The 12,129-nt window shown below is 42.9% G+C and overlaps 1 long non-coding RNA gene across 1 annotated transcript in view; it reads left to right on the forward strand.

Moving 5' to 3' along the window:
• The window catches only part of LOC149868721 (uncharacterized), a 243,105-nt gene that overhangs the window by 213,512 nt on the left and 17,464 nt on the right, over positions 1–12,129 (forward strand). The window contains exon 3 of the long non-coding RNA XR_016441018.1: positions 754–801. This is a non-coding gene — a long non-coding RNA (uncharacterized LOC149868721). The remainder of the gene's footprint in view (positions 1–753; positions 802–12,129) is intronic.

Raw genomic sequence — 12,129 nt, forward strand, 5'->3', positions numbered from 1 at the left:
GGGACGTGCAGCTGAATATGGGGGGAAGGGATGGGGGAAAGGAAGATTCTTATCTGATCCAGGTTCTTAAAAAAAGAGCCTGGCAGCTGCTTCTGCAGGGTGGTATGCCTGCCTGGTTGGGAGGGAGGCTGGGAGTGGAGGCACAGGCACCTCTGCACCCACACCTCCCTTTACACTGTCTTGGGTAGTACAGCACTTAAAATGTGAAAAAAATGCAAGCTCTGCTTTAAACGCCAGAGAAACAATGGGTCTTCTCCCATGATTAAAGTAAAATTGTCTGCTTAAGTGGTTTGTTGGACTGGGCCTTAGGTTTTGGCACATAAAGGTTCCCACTTGGCCAATTTGGTGTTCTGAGATGAATGATGGGGTCATTTTCTTTTTCCGACTAGTTCACTGAACACAATGTTTAGTTTGCAGTTTTTATTAAGGCCGGCCAGTTGATTATTACTGAAGGCCACTGGCAGTCACTTTACATAGGATAGAACAACATTCTTCCCCTGCTCTTTTTGAGTTCAGTGAAAATGAGCTGTCATCCTAAGCCTTATTATACCTGGATCTGTCACCCAGTCCTTGCATGCACAATTTTTGACTAACAGCTTAATAATGATAAAATTACATCATTCCTCTGTTACTCTTGCCACTTCCTAAATTATCTCCATATTCCATGTTTGGATGTATTAGCCCTTTTGATTAGAACAGATCTGCTCTCAGAGGAGATGCTGTATAAAGTCTCTTTGTGTCTCCTTTACTTAGGTGTAGATGCAGATTTGGGAGCCAAGAACCTCAGCTGCCTGATAGCAGGTAAATTACTTATTCATTTTTTTTTGCTTGTCCAAGTGCAAATGAAGAGTAACTGGGATTCTACAACTTGCCTGGGGCTTTGTTCCAGGGCCTCTCACACCTTCTTGTCCATTCCCTGTTCATTTTGAGTTTTGCTCACTCGGTACTGGCTCACTGATCAGAAAGCCTCAGTAAAACTAACAAGCTCAACCTTTTGTTCTTGTTAAGACTCTCCTGACAGCAGCAGGGATGGCAGCCTGGCACCTTGAAAGTGACAGGAGTCAATGACTTTAGTGGGGTCAGAACTTCACCCAGGTAAATGTAACTTGTGCTTGAAAAATAAATGAATCGGACAGTGCTTTGAAAGTAGTGCACAAAAGAACTATGCACTACTTTGTTAATAACGACATAAATTGTATCTTCCTCAAACTATGTTTGTGACAATAAAAGGACATATACATTGTTTTATATAAGAAGCACTGTCCAATTCAGAGCATCATAATACAGATTAATACAACTGAATGGACTGTCACAGAATCCTTCTTAAGGAATCATAAACTAAGGGGGAAAGGAAATATGTTTGATAAAAGTAAGGATGAAAAGAAAAGGGAGAGGGAGTTTTTGGAGAAGGCACAGCACACAAGGAGTGTTGGACTGCATGTATAATTTGGCTGGATGACTAATACATTATTTTTATGAGAATGACAATATGCTATATCTGCAGTGTATCCATTTTCATTTGAACTGTAATTGGCTGCTTTCAAAGTGTTTCAGCACTAGTCACTAATTCCTAAGGCAAATTGATCTGCACACAATATTCTTTGGATTAGGTCTCAGGCACATTGATTAGCCAGGCTTACAGAGTTATTTATTTCATTCTGAAAATATTTTTATGTAGAGTGATAATGTGACTGCTCATAAGTAATAAAAGCAATAAGTAAGTTGGAGAACCAATGCACACCAAAGTACCACAATAAATGAAGCATTGACTGACAGCGAAGGAAAAGAAACCCATGTAAAACTATCAATATATAGAGCAATTGTTCTTGCATGTTTTTGTTGCCATCAGAAAGCAAGAGTATCGCACAAAAGGAAATGTTGGAATCAGATGTCTTATGACAGTGTCAAAAGAAATCACATTATGCCAGCTAATTTATATATTAATATTGATTTACATATGTGGGAAAACATTAGTCAGTGTACTTTGCATGTCTAGAATATCCCTTTGGAGGGGGACAAGATATTTCAAGTAAAGGTTTATAGATTTATAGGGCCAGAAAGGACCATTAGCTGATCTAGCCTGACCACCTGCATGTGACAAAACATTACAGTTCATTCAGTTACCCCACATATTGAACCCAATGATTTGTGTTTGGCTAAGGTGACTTTTCCAGGAGGCATCCAGCTCTTTAATTAGGATAGTGCTACATATAATCTTTCATGTCCGGGTCAGCCATCCCAAGTCAGCACAGTGAGGTTGGGACCAAAAGAACTTGCCATCTCATGCCTGCTCAGGGCTCTGTGTGAAATCCAATGGACACTGTTACCACATTTTCACATTTTTGCCTGTTACAGATAAGAATTCCAGAGATGAATGGCCATAGAGTTGCATAATGTGTGTCACATAAACTCACAATGTTGATATCTAGGCTCTGTGGATAAACAATTGTTATTGAGTTTCCAGTCTTCCCTAAGCACACTGCTGCAGCATGACACTAGTTTAAAGATTAAAAAAAAATTGCAACATCTCAGCTAAAATCCTGCCCAGCATAATTATGTGCTTATAAATGACAACTGAATCACAACATCCTTAATCATGGACCCAAAGGGTGGGGGAGGGAAGGGGGCAGATACCCCCAATAGCAAGCCCTTTTCTGTCTCAGTGTTCCTTTCCGCAGTCTATTCAAGGTACACTGTTGCAAAAAATATTTTTTAAAGTCATAAAATGCAGGGATAAGGTGCTGCAAAGGATCTACCGTATTAGCCATGTAACAGAATCTGGGGGAACATTTGTTTACCAGAGTGCCCCAAGGGATGACAAGATCAAACGGTCACAAACTCCTCCATGACCATTTCAGGTGGGACATAAGGAAGAACTTCTTTACTGTCCAAGCCTCCAAAGTTTGGAATAGATTGCTGCTGGAAGTGGTTCAAGCACCCACTTTGAATGCCTTCAAGAGATATTTGAATGTTTATCTTGCTGGAATCCTATGACCCCAGCTGACTTCTTGCCCCTGGGGCAGGGGGCTGGACTCAAAGATCTTCCGAGGTCCCTTCCAGCCCAAATGTCTATTAAATCTATGAAATATCTTTCTTATCCTTCTATATACAGGCCAGAATTTTGTATCTAAAGCTGCACGCAAGGCAGCCATCTGTAGGAACCAAATGGTTCTACAAAACTAGGAAACCCTGAATACTTTTGAGCAACATCTACAGGCACTTGACCTGCTAACTAACCATATACCAACATAATTTCAAAGGGCAGTCTTGTAACACGTTAAACAAGGTTAAGTGTGGCAGAAGGCTCTGTAAAGCAAATGACTGGTAGACTGGGTTTTATGTAGGAACCATAGTTCTTTATGTCACCGAAACTATATTTTTTCGGAATCTCAAGTGCTTGAGTTTTAGTTGTCACCTAGCATTTCCATGTTTTAATTTTCTTTTTAATAACTCCAGCTTTTTTGTCAAGTTTCTTTGTGATGGATACCTGTTTCTAATTTTACTGTCTCTTAAAGTTTGTTGGGAACACCAGTTTGTGTCTGAACAAAATACAGCCACTTGTTTTGCAGGAGGGAAATGAGTCACTGGAAATAGGAAGGTCTTTGAGTTTCATAGATTTCATAGACATTAGGGCTGGAAGGGACCTCAGAAGATCATCGAGTCCAGCCCTCTACCCAAAGGGCAGGAAGTCAGCTGGGGTCATAGGATTCAGCAAGAGAAGCATCCAATTTGCTCTTGAAGGTGTTCAATGTAGGTGCTTGAACCACCTCTGCTGGCAGGCTGTTCCAGACCTTGGGGGCTCGGACAGTAAAGAAATTCTTCCTTATGTCCAGCCTGAAACGGTCTTGCAGTAGTTTACGACCATTCGAACTCGTCATCTCTCGGGGCACTCTAGTGAACAAACGATCCCCCAGATACTTGTGGTCAACCCTGATAAACTTATAGGTGGCATCAGGTCACCCCTGAGCCTGCGCTTTTCCAGGCTACAGAGCCCCATGGCTCTCAGCCTGATAGTGTAAGGTCTGCTTTCCTGACCTCTGATCATGTGCATGGCTCTCCTCTGGACTCTCTCAAGCTTCTCCACATCCTTTTTGAATTGTGGAGCCCAAAACTGGATGCAGTACTCCAGCTGCGGCCTCACCAAGGCCGAGTACAGGGGGAGAAGGACATCCCGGGATTTGCTTGAGAAGCATCTATGGATGCACGCCAGCATTTTGTTTGCTTTACTAGCTGCAGCATCGCATTGCAGGCTCATGTTCATCTTGTGGCCAATGATGATCCCCAAGTCTCTTTCTTCCATAGTGCTAGCCAGCGTAGCACTGCCAAGCCTATAAGGATGCTGCAGGTTTTTCTTCCCAGGGTGGAGAACCTTGCATTTATTGGTGTTAAACAGCATCAGGTTCTCGTCCGCCCATTTGCTGAGCCTGTCCAGGTCAGCCTGGATCACATGCCTGTCTTCTGGTGTGGATGCTTTGCCCCAAAGTTTGGTGTCGTCGGCAAACTTGGCAGTCCACTTCTGACTCCAGTGTCCACATCATTAATGAAGATGTTGAACAATATGGGTCCAAGGACAGAGCCTTGGGGGACCCCACTGGTCACAGGACACCATGATGAGTGATTGCCATCAATTACAACCTTCTGGTTCTGACCACAGAGCCAATTTCCCAGCCAGCGGATCATGGTGGACCCAAGGCCACAGTTGGCTAGTTTTGCCAAGAAGTGATCATGGGATAGCAGATCGAAGGCTTTTTTGAAGTCAAGATATATGACATCAATCTCATCTCCCTTGTCCAGGTGATAGGTCACCTGGTCGTAGAAGGAAATCAGTTTGGTCAAGCAAGACCTGCCCACAACAAACCTGTGCTGGCTATCCCTTAGGATGTTGGCGTCGGCCAGTCCATTAAGGATGTCCTCTTTAATAAACTTTTCTAAGATCTTCCACAGGATTGAAATCAGGCTGATAGGCCTATATTAGCCAGATCCACTTTCCTCCCTTTCTTGAAGATAGGCACCACATTGGCCTTCTTCCAGTCTTTGGGCACTTCACCAGAGTGCCAGGAGATGTCTAAGATCCATGCCAGGGGCTGGGCTATGATGCTCACCAGCTCCTTGAGTACCCTGGGGTGTAGATTGTCAGGGCCAGCTGACTTGAAGGTATCCAGCTTCTCAAGGTGTTCCTTCACGAGGTCAGCATTAATGGAGGGCAGGGGATCTCCCTCACCTGGATCTCCCTGTCCCGTAGCGTTCATAGGCGTCCCGTGGGACTGATGAAAGACCGATGCAAAGTACTCATTTAATAGGTTGGCTTTTTCCTGGGCGTCAGTTGTCAGTTGCTCCATCTGGTTCAGCAGGGGTCCAATGTTGCCCTTGCTTTTCCTCCTGCTCCCACATATCTGAAAAAGGATTTTTTATTGCCCTTGATGCTTGAAGCTAGTTGGAGTTCAGTTGCAGCCTTGGCTTTCCTGGTTTGCTCCCTGCAGGACCGGACTAGTGCAGAATAATCCTCTTTGGAGACGAATCTGATGTTTCCCTCTTTGTGTACACAGCCCTAGAAAGAGAAAAAGGAATGCAAATAAATTAGCATATCAATTATTAAGCAATTCCTTAAAGTCCATTCTATGGCTAGGCTATTAAAACAACAAACAGATGTAATTTGAATGAAGACCAGAGAATTTAGAGCTCTCTAGTGGGACTCCAATATCTGAATACAATTAAATGTCCTTAAAGCATGAACTAGAGCAGGGGTGGCCAGAGTTACTCACTCTGGGAGTCGCATCCAATCTTCCACCAAAGCTCAAGAGCTGGAGAGTGGGGAGGGAGGGTGGGTGGGGTGCTGAGTGATCCGGAGCGGAGGTGATCACCCTTCTCCTTCTCTCTACTGCACCACTGAGCCACTTAGCTTTCCCCATGGGAAGCGTACCCGAGCACCTGAGCTGGCAGCCCCAGAGAGAGAGAAGGAGGAATGATGGTGGGCTTGGGGTGCAGTCCCCACAGGGAAAGCCAGACAGTGGGAGCTGCTAGGCTGTGCTGTGTCCCAAAGCCGCCTTGGGGAGAAGTGGGCAGGACTTCGGCCAGTTTCTAGAGAGCTGCAAGTACTGTGCCGGTGAGCGACATGAGGCTCACGAGCCGCAGTTTAGCCTCCATGGAGCTAGAGGTTCAAAGTTCTCAGGCAAAAACAAAATATTCCAGTGCAGACAAAAGAGACTCCCCACTATACCAGACTTCTGAAGAGTGATTTGGAAGTGGTGGTGGGGGGACAACTGCAACACTGTGAAAGTGTGTGTTCCTGTGTACGTGTCTAAATCTCACCTGAGTACAAAATACCCAAGGGGTTCCATTCACTATTGCCCTATACAGTACTAATGATTCTTAGTCAGGGTGCTATGGTATCCTGGGGTACTGTGAGATCTTTTTTAGTATACAATATGTATAATATTAGCACAGTTAGGCATACAAACACCTACATGAGATTCACAAGATAAGCTCAGAAGTTTCAAATAGGAAGCCATAGTGTCAAACCCTTTCTGACCTGTTGTGGTCTTTCTGAGTTTTTTATAATAGAACAGGTGCTCTATTATTTTACTATATTAAAAAAAATGAGGTGGCGTTTTCTGAGGGGTGCCTTGAGTCCAAAAGGTTTGAGGATCACTGCTTCCTATATATTAGGCAGGATATTTAGGTGGTGAAAACTTGCCTCACTCCATTGAAATTAATGAAGCCGTACTAACTCAGTATGGGCACATGTACATTGGGAGCCATTCCAAATGTGGAACATTTCAAAAGGGGCGAAGCTGTTGGATGTTCTAATTCTGATGTGTGGACAAGCAGGGTATGATTCAAATGTAACAAAACCACTGCAGCTTGAACACTCCCTCATCCAGTGTTACAGCTGGAGCGGTTTTGTTTCATTTTGACAGAAAAAAAATGTTTCTTATATTAATTAACTTGTGCTCCGTAATTTGTCAGATGGTCCCTTTCACGGCTTATCTACAACAACATTCTGCATACCTCACTTGTAAAGATAGTTGTTAAAGATAGACTAGCAGCAGTTTTCTGCCTGTTATGGAGACCAACATATAAATCTTAATAATTAAAGCAAAAATGGCCTTAGATGGCCAGGTGCCCCTTCTCCAACAATACCATAGCATATTCTATATGCAAGATTAAAAATATCAGAAGAGCTACCTAAGCCTAACAGCTCATCAGGGTAGCATAGATAAGGCACACAAGGGAGTGATGTGACTGGCAGCCTCCTTTGACTCCTCATCCCAAACAGCCAGCAGTCCATATACAGATGGTGGCAACCTTCAATGCAAGTCTATACAAAGGCTCATATGCATCCCTGTATTGCTGTACCTCCACACCCTGGCTTCTACGTAAAGTGGGAGAACAAGCATGTTGTGGGGATGCAGGAATACCTGTGATGACATAGGAAGCTCCAGTGGCAGCTACAAACCTGCATGTAACTTGTCCAGAACATTAATTATAACACTTCAAAACAGAGGCAGCTATGTAGCTTAGCAGATAGACAGTCCTTCTGAGGCTGACATTTTTCATCCCAGCTGGGTAAAGGTGCTTGAAGCAATAAAGGCAGGCAGGAAGTTGCTTGGGTGCCTGATTCTCAGAAGTAGTTGCCATGCCCTGAACAAACATGTATGTCTAAAACAGCTGAAAGTGCGGTCCACTTCCTTCTAAAAGACAGTACATATGATTTAGGACTACCGAGATGGTAGCTGCATGAGGAATATTACTTGTCATCCAAACTCCTGTGTCAGCCCTGACCTTCACGTTACACAGTTATCAAAGTGGTGGCTTCTGGCCCCTCTCACATACTTACTACGTGCCTCTCTGTTGGAAAGTGCCCACTGTCTATGAAAATGTTCTGTACCATTAAAGTTTCTTGCTGATTCCACCGGAATCTGCATTCCATATTGCTAATGTGACCCGAAGTCTCGCTCTGTTGAGCCCTTTGTTATGGAATTCCAGATTAAGATATGGTGAAAAAAATAAGAGGTGCAAGTACATTTTGAAATATCAGAATCAATAAAGATAGACCCCTTGGCCGTTTTAAAATCTGCATTTAACAGAGAGCCTTGGCTCACCTTAGTGCCATAAAAGCCAGGTGCTCACAGGAATATTGTACACATAATTAGATTGCAATTGATTCTTTCCAAACATTTGCGAGGCCAGCACCTTTTGCACAAATGCATAATGACTGACGAAAATAACTGTGCAAAGCAGGAGATAAATTATTGATCAGAAGGGAGTCTGTATTATGTTACGACATTTCCATATTGCACATGATCTCAAATCTTTAAATCCATTATCAAAGTCTTTGCAATAGTTACTGCCTTTGTGTGTCAAGCAACTTCATTTCTCTCCCCCGCCTACCAACCTTGAACAATGTACCTTACTGAAGTCTAGTAATTTTGCCTAACAGTGAACAGCAAGACTGGTGGGCACTGTGAAAAATACAACTACATGAAGGAAAAACTTGCAACGAAAATCACAGAAATGCCTTCCTAATTGACTGTAATACCACACTTACAAACATTGGTCAATATTTCCATTTGTGACCATCTGCTCATTTATCTATCATGGAATCATAGGTGTGTATTTCTTCTCACCTCCTTCTATGCCTATCTTGGCATGTTTAACTCATTGGCAGGGCCTTTGCCCATCCAACATTAGCACACTCTTAAAAATCCCACTTCTGCTCTGCCGCTTGTTACATCAGCTCCCTCGGTCATTCCCCTTCTGTCTCTGACCTCCATCCACCTTAAGACTTTTTGTTCCTTGGATCAGGGACCATCCTATCTTGAATGGCCACACTGCACTGAGCAAATTGCAGGTACTACCACAAACTTATAATAATACATAATAAAACCTACTAGCTAACTGATAAACCAGGGTGCAGATTTTAGAATGGGGGTTTAGACAGATCTTTGAGACAGCCATTTATGCAACCTTAGAATTTCACCAGCTTTTTATTTGGTAGGAAAGGTGATGGTGGTGATGGTGGAGGGGGAGGGGAACAGCTCCCCTTCCCTATAGACCTAATGTTAATGTTTTAGCATTGCAACAATGAAGCAAAAAGAGCCAATTAGGCTTTGTGATGTCTCTCAAAGGCAGCCTGGGGAAGCAGTAAGTACAGTGTCTTCCCATCATCACCCTTCATTATCCTGCCAGTATGAAAAGATATCTCCCCCCTCCAAAAAATATCACCCCTCCTCCCTCCAAAAAAACCTCATGGAAATGAGGAAGGGGGACTAGTAGCAGTACACTAAAATCTAAGCATGGTCACATCTGTAAAAATAATGAGACTGCCAGTCAGCCTGAACAGAGGACCAATTTTCCCTTCAGAAATCTGGCGGTGAGACAGCATGATTGCTGCTGTGATGCAGAGGGCCAAGCCACCCCAATAATATCCTCTTTTCTTGCCTGTTTTAAATGACAATAGATTGCTACCCTATGATTAACAACCACTTCTGAGCTCCATTGTTGGCTCAAAGGATTTTTCTCCCCTTGTAGAAGAGGAAATGCCCCTTCCTCCTCCTTGCTAAATATTCTGTTGTCCTTAGTCTTTTGCTTCTGTGGGTGGTTGTCTGTTATTCTTATACTGACGATCCAGCCCTGCTTAGCATCTGCCACACAGCCCAGAAAATCACTGCTCCCTGCAGAATCCTAAATTATTACAATTCATTGATTCTTTTATTCCAACCCAACATCAGTGTACTTCCCTCTTGGCTTAATTCACTGTCTTTATGGAAACATTACAAATTATTCTTTGCATATCCTGGAGTACAGACTTCTTGTGTGTAATTATTTACTCCTGCTCCAGGGCTCCCAGGAAAATGAGAGCTTGATTTTCAGAGGTATTATCTTTGTACAACATGACAAATAAATAAGCCCTTATCCAGTCTCACAAACTACTCATCAAGGAATGGGTTCACGCTGTTCAAAATCAAGACTAAGTGCCCTGAGGTCAGGGTTGTTAGCTTGATATCAAAGTGGAGTAAATGAAATCTGATTGGGGGGTAGAGTTAGTTGGTCCATGCCTCAGCCTTGTACCAGGGCAATGGGAGAGCTCTGTAGGGGAACTCCCGTAGCCTGTGTAGGGGCTCTAGGTTCAAGTTCCTCTGCTGCCCCATTATTTGAAGCAGTTTTTGCCATCCCATACTGCTGTGCTAAGGTGATTTCACTCTTCCCACCACCCCATCCCACCCCTTTAGACTGAAAGGGCTTGTTTCAGCATGACTCCATTTTTGTGGAAAGCTTTTGTTTTCCTTCCAGTGCAGAAGAAAACCTCTAATATTTCTGTGAATCAGACTTACTGTCCTCCAGGAACCTCTCTGGACAGGGATTATGTCTTACTACATATATAGAGTGCTGCACACATTGGAGTGCTTATACCAGTTAGGGTTTGTAGGTGTCACTGAACTATAAATGAATCCTCATCATGTTCATTATTACCATCATCATCACATGGCTAAAAATGTGTAGTGAAAAAAGAAGGGTAGTAGGCACCCATAATGTCTCAGTGTTAAGCATATTTTAAATATATTTATAGGATTAAATTCACCAAAGTAATTCTGACAGATGTCTTCTGATCTTTTAATGGCTTTAGATCAGTCTACATAATGGAGTAATTAATAGTAATAGTTAAGAATAGTGTGCTGTCATATCACTAATTAAATTAAGATTAAGAGGATATGATTATATTTTTTCAATAATTATTTTCTTAACAACTGTAATGATGAAAATCCCCGGAAGCTTGGAAATTAAATTTGGCTCCTTAATGAAATGTTTTGCCTCCATCAGGTTCATATCCCAGTGCTGGGCTTCAGGCATTGATTTTGTTCTTTGAAATAAAGATCATTGAAGCATTTATTTATTTGCTTTGCAAAGCTGCATATAAATAATTACTCGGCGTTTGCATAGAGTCGAAGAAAAAGTAGGTTGCATTTGCGGGGTTTCTGAACCTTGACAGTGTCTCTTAAGTGGAAAAAAATATCAGTGTCAATTTGCTACTGATGGCTTCTTTGGAAGAAAGATGGTCTGTGTGCTGCACGTAGTCAATTACTTTATTTGTCCTGCTTTTCCTAGTTTAATGAGTAGGGTCAACAGTGAAGGATTTATTTATAAGATAGCAGAGACAGCTGATATAAAAGCAGAGATCTAAGACTGCCTTGCTGATACCTGCTTTAGTTTGGATCACTCGTATCATTTTTTCTTTTCTCTAGAACTGTGAACATGATGGGTATAGGGACCCATAGGGTTTGACAGTGTCACTTGAGCTGGACTTTGTGTGACAGCTGTTGATATAAGTTGTGAACAGGGATCAGCAGACATTGTGATGAAGAGACCACATCTTAACCTGAGAGGATCTTCAGTTACACAAGTTGAGGATCTGACCCATAAAATTTACTCCCGTGTGCTTACTTCCCTTCTGACTCTACATACTACAGGTGCAAAGAACTGTGGACACAGTTTCACACCTGCACTTGTTTGATCTGCAACAGCTGCAACTATAACAAGGAATTTAAAAGGTCCCAGGGACCTAAACTGCAGGTGTTAAAAAAACAGAAATGTGGTAAAAGTCATGCTGAAAATTTGTCCAAATGTATATGAAGGACCTTTGTATGTATGTGCCCCACAGGGGTAGGCCCTTCAGAAGAGCTTCACATTATCATGGCATGGCCCACCAAGAAAATCCTCTCCAGAGGGGGTCTTTAATGCAACTGACCATAACAGCAGGTCAAACCTTATGGAGGCCAAGGCTCACGGCACACAAGGGGGCTTGCAATGGGTGCTACTTGACAAATAAAATTGGTTCAGACACATAAGAGAATACTGTACCTGCTGAAAGATTTGGAAGAGGGTACACCTGGCCTAAAACTCACATGAACCCATCCAAGGCTATTTTCCTTGAAAGGCCCTGACTCTAAAAGGACCCCTCACATGCATTATTTTGTTCAGTACCAGGGCCTAAAACTTGACATATGTCATGTGGCCACCTTTCTGTTGTGGCTTACGCTGACTCCTGGTCACAATGAATGCCAGAAGTGCCTACCATAGGGCATCTCAGGGCATGCTCATAGCCTTGGCTGATGGAGGCATAAGCAGGTT

Source organism: Crocodylus siamensis, chromosome 3, assembly GCF_052110815.1.
Source record: "Crocodylus siamensis isolate JL-2025a chromosome 3, ASM5211081v1, whole genome shotgun sequence".
In the NCBI taxonomy this organism is placed as follows: Eukaryota; Metazoa; Chordata; order Crocodylia; family Crocodylidae; genus Crocodylus; species Crocodylus siamensis.